We start from the raw sequence: 11,193 nt of genomic DNA on the forward strand, positions 1-11,193 counted from the left end.
GAAGGACTCAGGGCGGCTAACAACCATAAAAACAACAATGCAAAAGTTAAAAGGAATTAAATAAACAGCCCCAATAAATAAGTTAAACTAAACAATTAAAAATTTAAAAAAACATTAAAAAAACCCCTGTCGTCAGTCCAGGTCAGCCTGATGAAAAAGGAACGTTTTAAGGCCGCGGCGAAAGGACCGGAGATCCGGGGCCATCCGGAGCTCAAGGGGGAGTTGGTTCCACAGGGCTGGCGCTCCCACAGAGAAGGCCCTCCCCCTGGGGGTTGCCAGCCGACATTGTCTGGCCGACGGCACCCTGAGGAGGCCCTCTCTGTGTGAGCGTACTGGGCGATGGGAGGTCGTTCCCGGCAGCAGATGGTCCTGCGAATATCCCGGGCCTAAGCCATGTAGGGCTTTAAAGGTAAATACCAGCACCTTAAATCTCACCCGGAAGACAACCGGTAACCAATGCAGCTCACGCAGGAGGGGTGTAATATGGGAGTATCGGGGTGCTCCCATCACTACCCGCGCGGCCGCATTCTGCACCAGCTGGAGCCTCCGGGTGGTCTTCAAGGGCAGCCCCATGTAGAGAGCATTGCAGTAATCTATACGGGAGGTAACGAGTGCATGAGTGACCGTACGTAGGGCATCTCGGTCCAGATAGGGGCGCAACTGGTGCACCAGGCGAACCTGGGCAAATGCCCCCCTGGCCACAACTCTAGTAGTAGTAGTAGTAGTAGTAGTAGTAGTAGTAGTAGTAGTAATGAGCCTTGGTGGAGCAGTGGGCTAATGCCTCCTTAAGTAACACCAGCTGCCTGCAATTAGTGCAGGTTCGAGTCCCACCAGGCTCAAGGTTGACTCAGCCTTCCATCCTTCCAAGGTAGGTCAAATGAGGACCCAGATTGTTTGGGGGGCAATAAGCTGACTTTGTAATAATGCCGCTGGGGGGGGGTGAAAGCCCTAATAAGCAGGCATATACATAGAATGAAGGCTATTGCTAAGCACATTGATTTGTGCTTTAGATTGTAAGCCGCCCTGAGTCTTCGGAGAAGGGCGGGATATAAGTGGGATTAAAAAAAATGTTGGAAGGGACCTTGGAGGTCATCTAGTCCAACCCCCTGCTCAGGCAGGAAACCCTATACCATTTCAGACAAATGGCTGTACGGTCTCTTCTTAAAAGCTTCCAGTGTTGGAGCATTCACCGCTTCTGGAGGCAGGTTGTTCCCCTGGTTAATTGTTCTCACTCTCAGGGAAATTCTCCTTAGTTCTAGGTTGGTCCTCTCTTCTGGAAGCATCTTCTGATATGGTCTTCTCTTTTTCTTCTAGGTTAGGTTCACTTCTTCTTTTTAGGATGTGCTTGATGTCCCATCTCACACAAAACTTTTGGGGTTTGCACATATAGCCTCTCACCCAAGTACGAACTGGATCAGATCCTGCTCACTTTGGGTTCAGCCAAAAGAAGAGAGAGCTTCTTGACATACCTGGTGAATCCCATTGGCCGTGAGAACAGTCAGTCAGTGGAACTATTTGGTTCCAGAAGTTGTGGGTGCTCCATCACCCGAGGTTGGAACCCAGCTGTACCCCTTTTAATAATAATAATAATAATAATAATAATAATAATAATAATAATAATAATAATAATGATGATGATGATGATAATAATAATAATAATAATAATAATACAGTTGGAAGGGACCTTGGAGGTCATCTAGTCCAACCCCCTGCTCAATCAGGAAACCCTATACCATTTCAGACAAATGGCTGTCCGATCTCTTCTTAAAAACTTCCAGTGTTGGAGCATTCACCATTTCTGGAGGCAGGTGGTTCCACTGGTTAATTGTCCTGGCTGTCAGGAAATTGCTCCTTCGTTCCAGGTTGCTTCTCTCCTTGATGAGTTTTCATCCATTGCTTCTTGTCCTGCCTTCAGGTGCTTTGGAGAAGAGCTTGACTCCCTCTTCTTTGGGACAGCCCCTGAGAGATTGGATTTTGTCCCCATGAGCTTTCACATATGGGTGAAGCTACAGGGAAAGGCGGAGTTGGAAGCTGGGGGTCACCGCAACACCCCCACCAGCACTGACAGGGCAAATTCCTTGTCTATTAAGAAGAGAGCAAACCCCACCCCCTTCTAGCACTGATGGTGCTACCGAGTTTGGTAATGAAACGTCTGCAAGAAAACAACCAAGCTCAGAGAGCACCAAGGACCCATCTCAAGATAAGGCTGAGAAGGTCAGGTTGACCTCCATCTTTGCTTAGCTGTAGGGGAGCCTGCAAAAGTGACATTTGACGGATTCAACTGTTACTTCTTGATTTTTTTCTCTCTTCTATAGCTGATTCTACTCTTTCCTGCAGCGGTTTGTAAACCGTCTGACAAAATCTTCCAGCTCTTCAATAAAGTAGTTACCCTCACACCAACATGGCATAACCCCCAAACAAAAATAACACAGAATCTGTTGCTTTAACACGAGCACCCTGGGTCCTCAAACTCACAAACAAGCAATTGCAAATTGCTCCATTACTCCTAGGAGATGCCCAAATTAACCCCAGTGGAAGACCCGGTGATTTAATGTGGCTGTTTTCAAGATTCATAGCGCTCTCTCTCTCTCTCTCTCTCTCTCTCTCTCTCTCTCTCTCTCTCTCTCTGTGTGTGTGTGTGTGTGTGTGTGTGTGTGTGTTATTTAGTTATTCCACCTGCATTTTGCCTTGGGAGCTGTTGAGACAAAAAGATGATTCATGCATTTTAAAATAAACAATACCTTTAGGGATATAATGATTATCACTTGGAATCCAATTCTTGGCTGCAGGAGGGGGGGTCTCTAAAGGAAGGATGTCCTCTGAGCACCCCACCCATTCTCTGAATGGAAGAGAGGAAGCTTGTTCCCCTGTGTCAAAAATTATTGGAGGGGGGAGGACAGGGGGAGGGGTTGGGCGACCTTAAAACAGTCCAGCCTGTTTCCAATCCCTCCCTCAAATCCCATTTGACTTGCAAAGAAAAAGGGATTCTTGGTGTTCTATTCTGTAAAACCAGCGTCTTTCAACCTTGACTCAACTTTAAGATGTGTGGACTTCAACTCCCAGAATTCTCCACGGAATTGGCTGGGGGATTCTGGGAGTGAAAGCTGACGAGGGGATTCTGGAAGTTCAGGTCCAAGACACCTTAATGTTGCTAAGTTTGAGAAACAAGGCCTTAGACCAGGGGTCTTCAACCTTGGCCCTCTTATGACTTGTGGACTTCAACTCCCAGAATTCCTCAGCCAGCAGGGATTCCCACCCAGCCAGAATTCTGGGAGTTGAAGTCCGCAGGTCATAAAGAAGGCACAGTTTGTCACCCACTGCCTTAGACTGAGGTCTCAGAATGATGTGGCCAACATTTTTCTAAACCAGCTCTAAAGGAGGATTCGTCAAACGCCCTCAGCAACCTCCAAGCACACTTAGTCCTCAACTTAACGACCACACCGTCGTTAAGTGTGTTGTGGCCATTTGATGATGTGACAGCCCCCCCCAGCCGATCACATGATCCCGGGACAGTGCAACTGTCATAAATACATGCCAGTTGCCAAGTGCCTGAATGTTGATTGTGTGACTGTGGGGATGCTGCAAGGGTTCAGAAATGTGAAAAACAGCCATAAGTCCTTTTTTTTCCAGGGCCGTTGTAACTTTGAATAGTCACTAAATGAATGGTTTTAAGCCGAGGACTACCTGCATTCTGGAAATCTTGGCTGCTTTCCCAGACCTTGGAGAGGAAGCGGGCTTGGGGAGCCCCTGGAAGCTGTGTTTTATGTTATCCCGAGATAACAGAATTTCCTTTTTTAAAAAGTTATTTTCTATTTTCAGAAAAGCCCCCAAGAGTCCTTTTGGAATCCAGTGACCTATAAATCTCACCAATACAGGTAGTCCTCGACTTACGACCACAGCTGAGCCCCAGATTTCTGCTGCTAAGGGAAACATTCATTAGGTGAGTTTTACCCCATTTTATGACTTTTCTGGCCACGGTTGTTAAGTGAATCACTGGAGCTGTTAAATTAATGACATGCTGGTTAAGAAGTGATTCTGTTTTCCTCCTTGATTTTGCTCGTCGGAAAGTCGCCAAAGGGGATCACTCGACCTCAGGGCACTGAAACTGTCGTAAATGCGAGTCTGTTGCCGGGTGTCTGAATTTTGTTCACCTGACCTTGGGGATGCTGCAATGGTTGTAAGGGTGAAAAACGGTCATAAATCATCTTTTTTCAGTGCTGTTGTAACTTTGAACGGTCGGTAAATGAACAATGGTAAGTTGAGGACGTGCCGGTTGCCAAGTGTCCAAACTTTGATCATGTGACTGTGGGGACGCAGAGGCGGTCGTAAGTGCAAGGACCAACCGGAAGTCACTTTTTCAGTGCCATTGTAAATTCAAATGGTCACTAAATGAATGTTTATCGGTCGGGGACTAAATGTAGAAGGATAAATGTCAGAGCTTGCACACTCTTAATGTACTAAGATAACCCAGGAGTAAACACAGTAAACAGTGGTTTGTATTAAATGGTGGTTTATCTTACACTATCTACAGCAGGGTTGTCAAACTGCCGGCCTGCGGGCCGAACGCATCATCGAGAACCCACGTCCACCCCATTGCCGGCAATGGCAAAACCGTCCCGATACGTTGCGTGACATCACGTGATGTCGCAGGTTTGACATGTCTGATCTACAGTATCATATACCAGGAACAATATACATACACGTGCTAATACAGCAGGATCCAACAAACCATAGTTACAGCAGGAAACACATCAGCAGAGCCTTCCCTTTATACAAAGGCTCTTAAAGGGACACAGACCCTGCTGAGTCATTCCCATCATTAGATTACATCTTACATCTTACATTATATAAGCTAGTCAGCTGTTTTAAATCAATACCTTGACAATAAAGGACACAGGTGCCCTTCTCAGAAAAACCAAAGGTCCTCTCCATATAGGTAGTCCTCGATTTATGACCACACTTAATCCCCATATTTCTATTGCTAAGCAAGACAATTGTTAAGTGAGTTTCGCCCCATTATGCAATCTTTCCTGCAACAGTTTTTAAGTGAACGCCTGCAGTTGTTTCATAACACAGTTGTTAAGGGAATCTGGCTTCCCCATGGAGTCTGCATGTCACAAGATCACAAAAGGGGATTACATGACCCATGGACACTGCGACCATCGTAAATAGGAACCAGTTGCCAAGCGTCTGAATTTTGATCATGTGACCCTGATCAGCCATTTGTCTGACTCAGGAATTCTGGGAGTTGAAGTCCACGAGTCATAAAAGACCCAAGGTTGCCTATCCTTGGGTTTCCTGCCTGAGCCGGGGGTTGGACTAGAAGACCTCCGAGGTCCCTTCCAACTCTGTTATTCTTTTCTGTTCTGTTGTCTGAAATGGAAGGGACGTTGGGCACCAATAAGGTCCCCAGAGCATATGAACTTACAGCGGTTCGTTTAGTCACCGTTCAAAGTGACAACGGTGACTTGTGACCATTTTTCACACTTACGTGCAGCTCACGTGATCAACATTCGACCACTTGGCAATTGGTTTCGTATTTACGATGGAGTCGCGCGATCTCGCTTTGCGACCTTCTGACGAGCAAAGTCAATGGGAAAACCAGATTCGCTTCACAACTGCGTGGCTCACTTAAGAATTGCAACGATTCTCTTAACAGCCGTGGTAAGAAGGGTTTGTCGAACGGGGCAAAAACTCACTTAACCGATGTCTCGCTTAGGCATGGAGAGTTGGTCGTAATTCGAGGACTACCTTTTAGTCTTTTTAAAGCAAGCTCTCCGCAGCAGCCCCTGGGATCTTGTCCTTCCGGCTCCCAGCGTGGGGTGGGTGAAGCAGGATGCTTTGCATAGTGGGAGTCGACAAGCTGACTGCAGGTTGTTGCTTTTTTTCCCACGATGTGAAAGGAGGCATTTGCTGAGCTGTGGGGAAAAAACACTCTGGGGAATTCTCTCTAAATTAACCCTGATAAATCAAAAAGTAGGAGGAGGAGACATGGGTGGGTGGGAGGGCAGGGAACGAACTGCATGGCCTCTCTGATGCTCTAGATATGCTCCTCTCCTTGCTGTAGACAGAACAGGAACCTTTAGAAATTAGTTTTGTATTTTTAATAAGGTAAAGGTAAAGGTAAAGGTTCCCCCGTACATGCGTGCTAGTCGTTTCCGACTCTAGGGGCCGGTGCTCATCTCCGTTTCAAAGCTGAAGAGCTAGCGCTTGTCCGAGGACGTCTCCGTGGTCATGTGGCCGGCATGATTAGACGCCAAAGGCGCACGGAACGCTGTTACCTTCCCACCGGAGCGGTCCATATTTTTCTACTTGCATTTTTACGTGCTTTCGAACTGCTAGGTTGGCAGAAGCTGGGACGAGTAACAGGCGCTCACTCTGTTACGCGGGACTCAGGATTCGACCCGCCAAACTGCCGACCTTCTGATCGACAAGCTCAGCGTCCTAACCCACTGAGCCACTGCGGCCCTTTTTTTTTTAAATAAAAGGCAGATGCAAAAAAAAGGATAATAAAGATGGGGAGATCTTAGCGAAAGAGGCAGCTGCCAAGCATCTTGCATGCGGTTAAGCACAGGTAGTCCTGTTTAGTGACCCTTCAGAATGACGCCACTGGGAAAAAAAGCCACTTATGACCACTTTTACACTGACGACCATTGCAGCATCCCCCCCCATGGTCGCGGGATCAAAATTCAGAAGGCTTGGCAATCGGATTCATATTTATGACGGTTGTAGCGTCCCGGAGTTACGTGATTCCTCCTTTTGCGACCTTCTGACAAGCAAAGTCAATGGGGGAACAACCAGGTCTCTTCTGCCCAGTCTCTTCTTAAAGACTTCCAGTGTTGGAGCATTCACCGCTTCTGGAGGCAGGTTGTTCCACTGGTTAATTGTTCTCACTGTCGGGAAGTTTCTCCTCAGTTCTAGGTTGCTTCTCTCTTTGGTTAGTTTCCATCCGTTGCTTCTGGATCACATGACATCGGGGGTGCTGTGACAGTCGTACGTGCGAGGACCAGTCATAGCTCACTTTTTCCAATGCCGTGGTAACTTCAGTCACTAAACAAACAGTCGTAAGCCAAGGACTTCCTGCCAATGGGTCCCCTACTTCAGATGTAATTCTCCATCTGTAGGCCATCCACTTATCAATGGCAAGTACAATCGGATCTTCACCCCATTGAATAAAACGGAGTCATGCCTTTACAGGGAGTCCTTGATTTACAACAGTTCATTCAATGACCGTTCAAAGCGGCAGTGAAAAAAATGTGACTTAGGACTGTTTTTCACCGTTATGACCTTCGCAGCATCCTCACGATCACGTGATCAAAACTCAGACACTTGGCAACTGGATTCATGTTTATGACGGTTATGAATTTTCAAAGGCATCCCCCTTTTTTTTGCCTCTTTTGGCACAAAAACAGCCCAGACTTCAAAGTGCTCTCGCAAACTGATCTCAGGCAGGGAAAAGGCCCATCCAGGACCCTCCTTTGCCAAAGAGTCCAGCAAAGGAAGCTTGATTGCCTTGATTGGAGAACTGCACATTTAAAAAGTCTAGACTTCTCGGAGGGGGGGGGACTTTCCTGCATTCAGACAACCCGCTGGGCTGCTTTATGCTTGGGCGGCCCAGGTTTAGGCATGCACGACCCCGGGCAGCTGCAAATGCACTGAAGGGTAGATCCCAGTCACCTCTGGCATCAGACCATCTCCTATGTAATTGTTGTTGTTGTTAGTTGCAAAGTCGTGTCCGACCCATCGCGACCCTATGGACAACGTTCCTCCAGGCCTTCCTGTCCTCTACCCTCTTCTGGAGTCCATTTAGGCTCACGCCTACTGCTTCAGTGACTCCATCCAGACGCCTCGTTCTCCGTCGTCCCCTTCTTCTCTTGTCCTCCATCTTTCCCAGCGTTAGGCTCTTCTCCAGTGAGTCCTTCCTTCTCATTAGGTGGCCAAAGTATTTGAGTTTCAGCTTCAGGATCTGGTCTTCTAAAGAGCAGTCAGGGTTGATCTCCTCTAGGTCTGACCGGTTTGATCGCCTTGCAGTCCAAGGGACTCGCAGGAGTCTTCTCCAGCACCACAGTTCAAAGGCCTCCATTCTTTGGCGCTCAGCCTTTCTTATGGTCCAACTTTCACAGCCATACATTGCAACTGGGAAGACCATAGCCTTGACTATACGCACTTTTGTTGTCAGGGTGATGTCTCTGCTTTTTAGTGTGCTGTCTAGATTTGCCATGGCTTTCCTCCCCAGGAGCAAGCGTCTTTTAATTTCTTGGCTGCAGTCCCCGTCTGCGGTGATCTTGGAGCCCAGGAAAATAAAATCTGTCACTACCTCCATTTCTTCCCCAGCTATTTGCCAGGAATTGAGAGGGCCGGATGCCACGATCTTGGTTTTCTTAATGTTTAGTTTCAATACAATGTAATAGGAATTGGCAAATATGCACTTGTGAAGGGCCTCATCCAGACGTGGTAAGACATTTGTGAGAAGTCAGCACCCCCCCCCCCAGAAAGAAAATTTTTTGGAAATATTTAAAAGGCAGAATATCTTTCCCTAAAAGATTTTAAAACCAGAAACTAACCCCGCCCCCAAATCTCTCTATCCCAAACAGAAACCAAGTCTGCAAAATGCAGATGTGATAATCTTGTCGGAAAGACTGGAGTCAGGAAACTGGGATTAGGAAGAAAGATCCCTAGAATCAACACCAAAAATCCAACAGTCATCAACCACACCCTCAGGGAAGCAGGATATGACCCTTGGGACATAATAGGATTAACCCACCACCATCAGAATACCAGAAAGTCACTCTCAGACGCAGGTCAAAGTTCATGCCAAAGGAACAGCTCCAAACAAAAGGCTCCAGAGGGTATAAAAACACACTCCCTACATGTGCTCGCTCTCATTTCTTCCAGAGCCATCTTCCTGTCTGGCTCTCCTCTTCAATACACTGCAACCTTCTTTTTAAAGCAGTCGCCATGTTGTTTATTCCCGGCTTGGACTGAACCCTAATGAAGACTTTTCCTTCAACAAATAGGAATTGGCAAATATGCATTTGTGAAGGGCCTCATCCAAATATGGTAAGACATGTAAATGACCCCAGAAAAAAAAGCTGCCAGGCTTTGTACCATCAATGGATAATCCGGAATAGAATTCATGCCTCCTATGGCTTCTGCCGGGACTCACTGTATTAATGAGGCAGGGTATCTTCCCCTCAGTGTGACTGAGGGGGGAGTCCCATGTCAAACTGTAGATCACATCCTGACCGGCTGTAAGATGAGGGTTATACGGTTTCAGGATCTGATTTTTTTTTCACCTAAACGATGCTGCGTTTCACTGGTTAGACGGCCTAGACGAGAGGTCCCCAATCTTGGCAAGTTTAAGACTTGTGGACTTCAACTCCCAGAATTCTGGGAGTTGAAGTCCACAACTCTTAAAGTTACCCAGGTTGGAGACCCCTGGCCTAGACATTGGTTTAGATCAGGGGTAGGCAACCTTGGCTCTTTAATGACCCGTGGACTTCAACTCCCAGAATTCCTGAGCCAGCATGGCTCAGCTTGGAAACCTCTCCCTCTCCCCTCAGCGTGGCTGGCTCAGGAATTCTGGGAGTTGAAGTCCACAAGTGAAGGGGGCATAGTTCCCCCATGCTGGCTCAGGAATTCTGGGAGTTGAAGTCCACGAGTCATAAAACAGCCAAGATTGCCTACCCCTGTGCTAGTCAAATAAAAGATCCTTAGTAAACAATGCCTAGAAGTTCTTTTGAAGAGTTTCATCTGTCGGAACCATCTCTGGACACACTGACAGACAGACCTCTCCGAGCAGTTCACAGTGTCAGCCTCTTGCCCCCAACAACCCGGGTCCTCATTTTACCGATCTCGAAAGGATGGAAGGCTGAGTCAGCCTTCAGCCGGTGAGAATCGAACTCTAGGCTTTGGGCAGAGTCGGCCTGCAATGCTGCATTCTAACTGCTGCTCCACCACGGCTCAAGGTATCTGAATATGGATATTTTTAACATTCCTATTTTATTGTGCTTTTTAAAAAAAATCTAGGTGAAATGTTAATACACAGCCACACAGCCACACAGCCACACACACAGCCACACAGAGCCACAGCCACACACAGCCACACAGCCACAGCCACACAGCCACACTGCCACAGCGACACACAGCCACACAGCCACACACACACAAAGCCACACACAGACACACACACAGCCACACACACACACACAGAGACACACACACAAACACACACACACACACATATAGCAAGTCCATGTATAATATGCCTTACATTACATAAGTAAGTAAACAAATAAATAAATAAGTGGGTCATATGAAAGATGTACTTTTGTAAGGATCCTAGTCACTTAAGAGGTCTGTCTACACAAAAACCCCTTTTCTTTTTTTCCCCGAGCCTGGATAAGCTGAAAAAGATGGAGGAGGAGGGGGAGGAGGAGGAGGAGGAGGAGGAGGAGGAGGAGGAGGAGAAAGACAGTGATGGCAAATCTTTTAGAGACCAAGTGCCCCAAAACTGTCCTGTCCCCTGCCCCACCCCTGCTCCATCCCCTGCTCCGCCCGCCCGCCCGCAGGACCACCCACCACCTCCACAGCCCGCCCCAATTCACCGAAGTGGCCCTGCAGCGCCATGTTGACCACGCTCTCCGCCCAATGCCCCAATGCATCATCTGCATATTTTTTATTTATATATTTTTTATTTTAATTCCATTTATATCCCGCCCTTCTCCGAAGACTCAGGGCGGCTTACAAGCTTAGCAGTAGCCTTCATTCTATGTATATGCCTGCTTATTAGGGCTTTCACACACCCCCCAAGCGGCATTATTACAAAGTCAGCTTAATTGCCCCCAACAATCTGGGTCCTCATGACGGTGCGCGAGGGCGGAATGTTGTCCCCGCTGCCCAGCTGCCATGTGCTTGGCTGCGCTGCTCCGTGGGGGCCATGCCCAAAGACAACTCTCCTCCGGGGGGGCTACTGGTGAGGAGGGGGCCTCGGGGGGAGGTGGGGCCAGGGCGACGGCACGCGTGCCCACAGAGAGGGCTCTGAGTGCCGCCTCTGTCACCCGTGCCATAGGTTCGCCACCGCTGGAGAACTGTGTTCTTCTACACTCTGAACTTGCTTGTTTTCTTGCAGACATTTCATGACCCAACTAGGTAACATCGTCAGCGCTAAAAGAGAGCGGGGTTTGCAGGGGA

The sequence above is a fragment of the Vipera ursinii genome (genome assembly GCF_947247035.1).
Source record: "Vipera ursinii genome assembly, chromosome: 3".
Taxonomy (NCBI): domain Eukaryota; kingdom Metazoa; phylum Chordata; class Lepidosauria; order Squamata; family Viperidae; genus Vipera; species Vipera ursinii.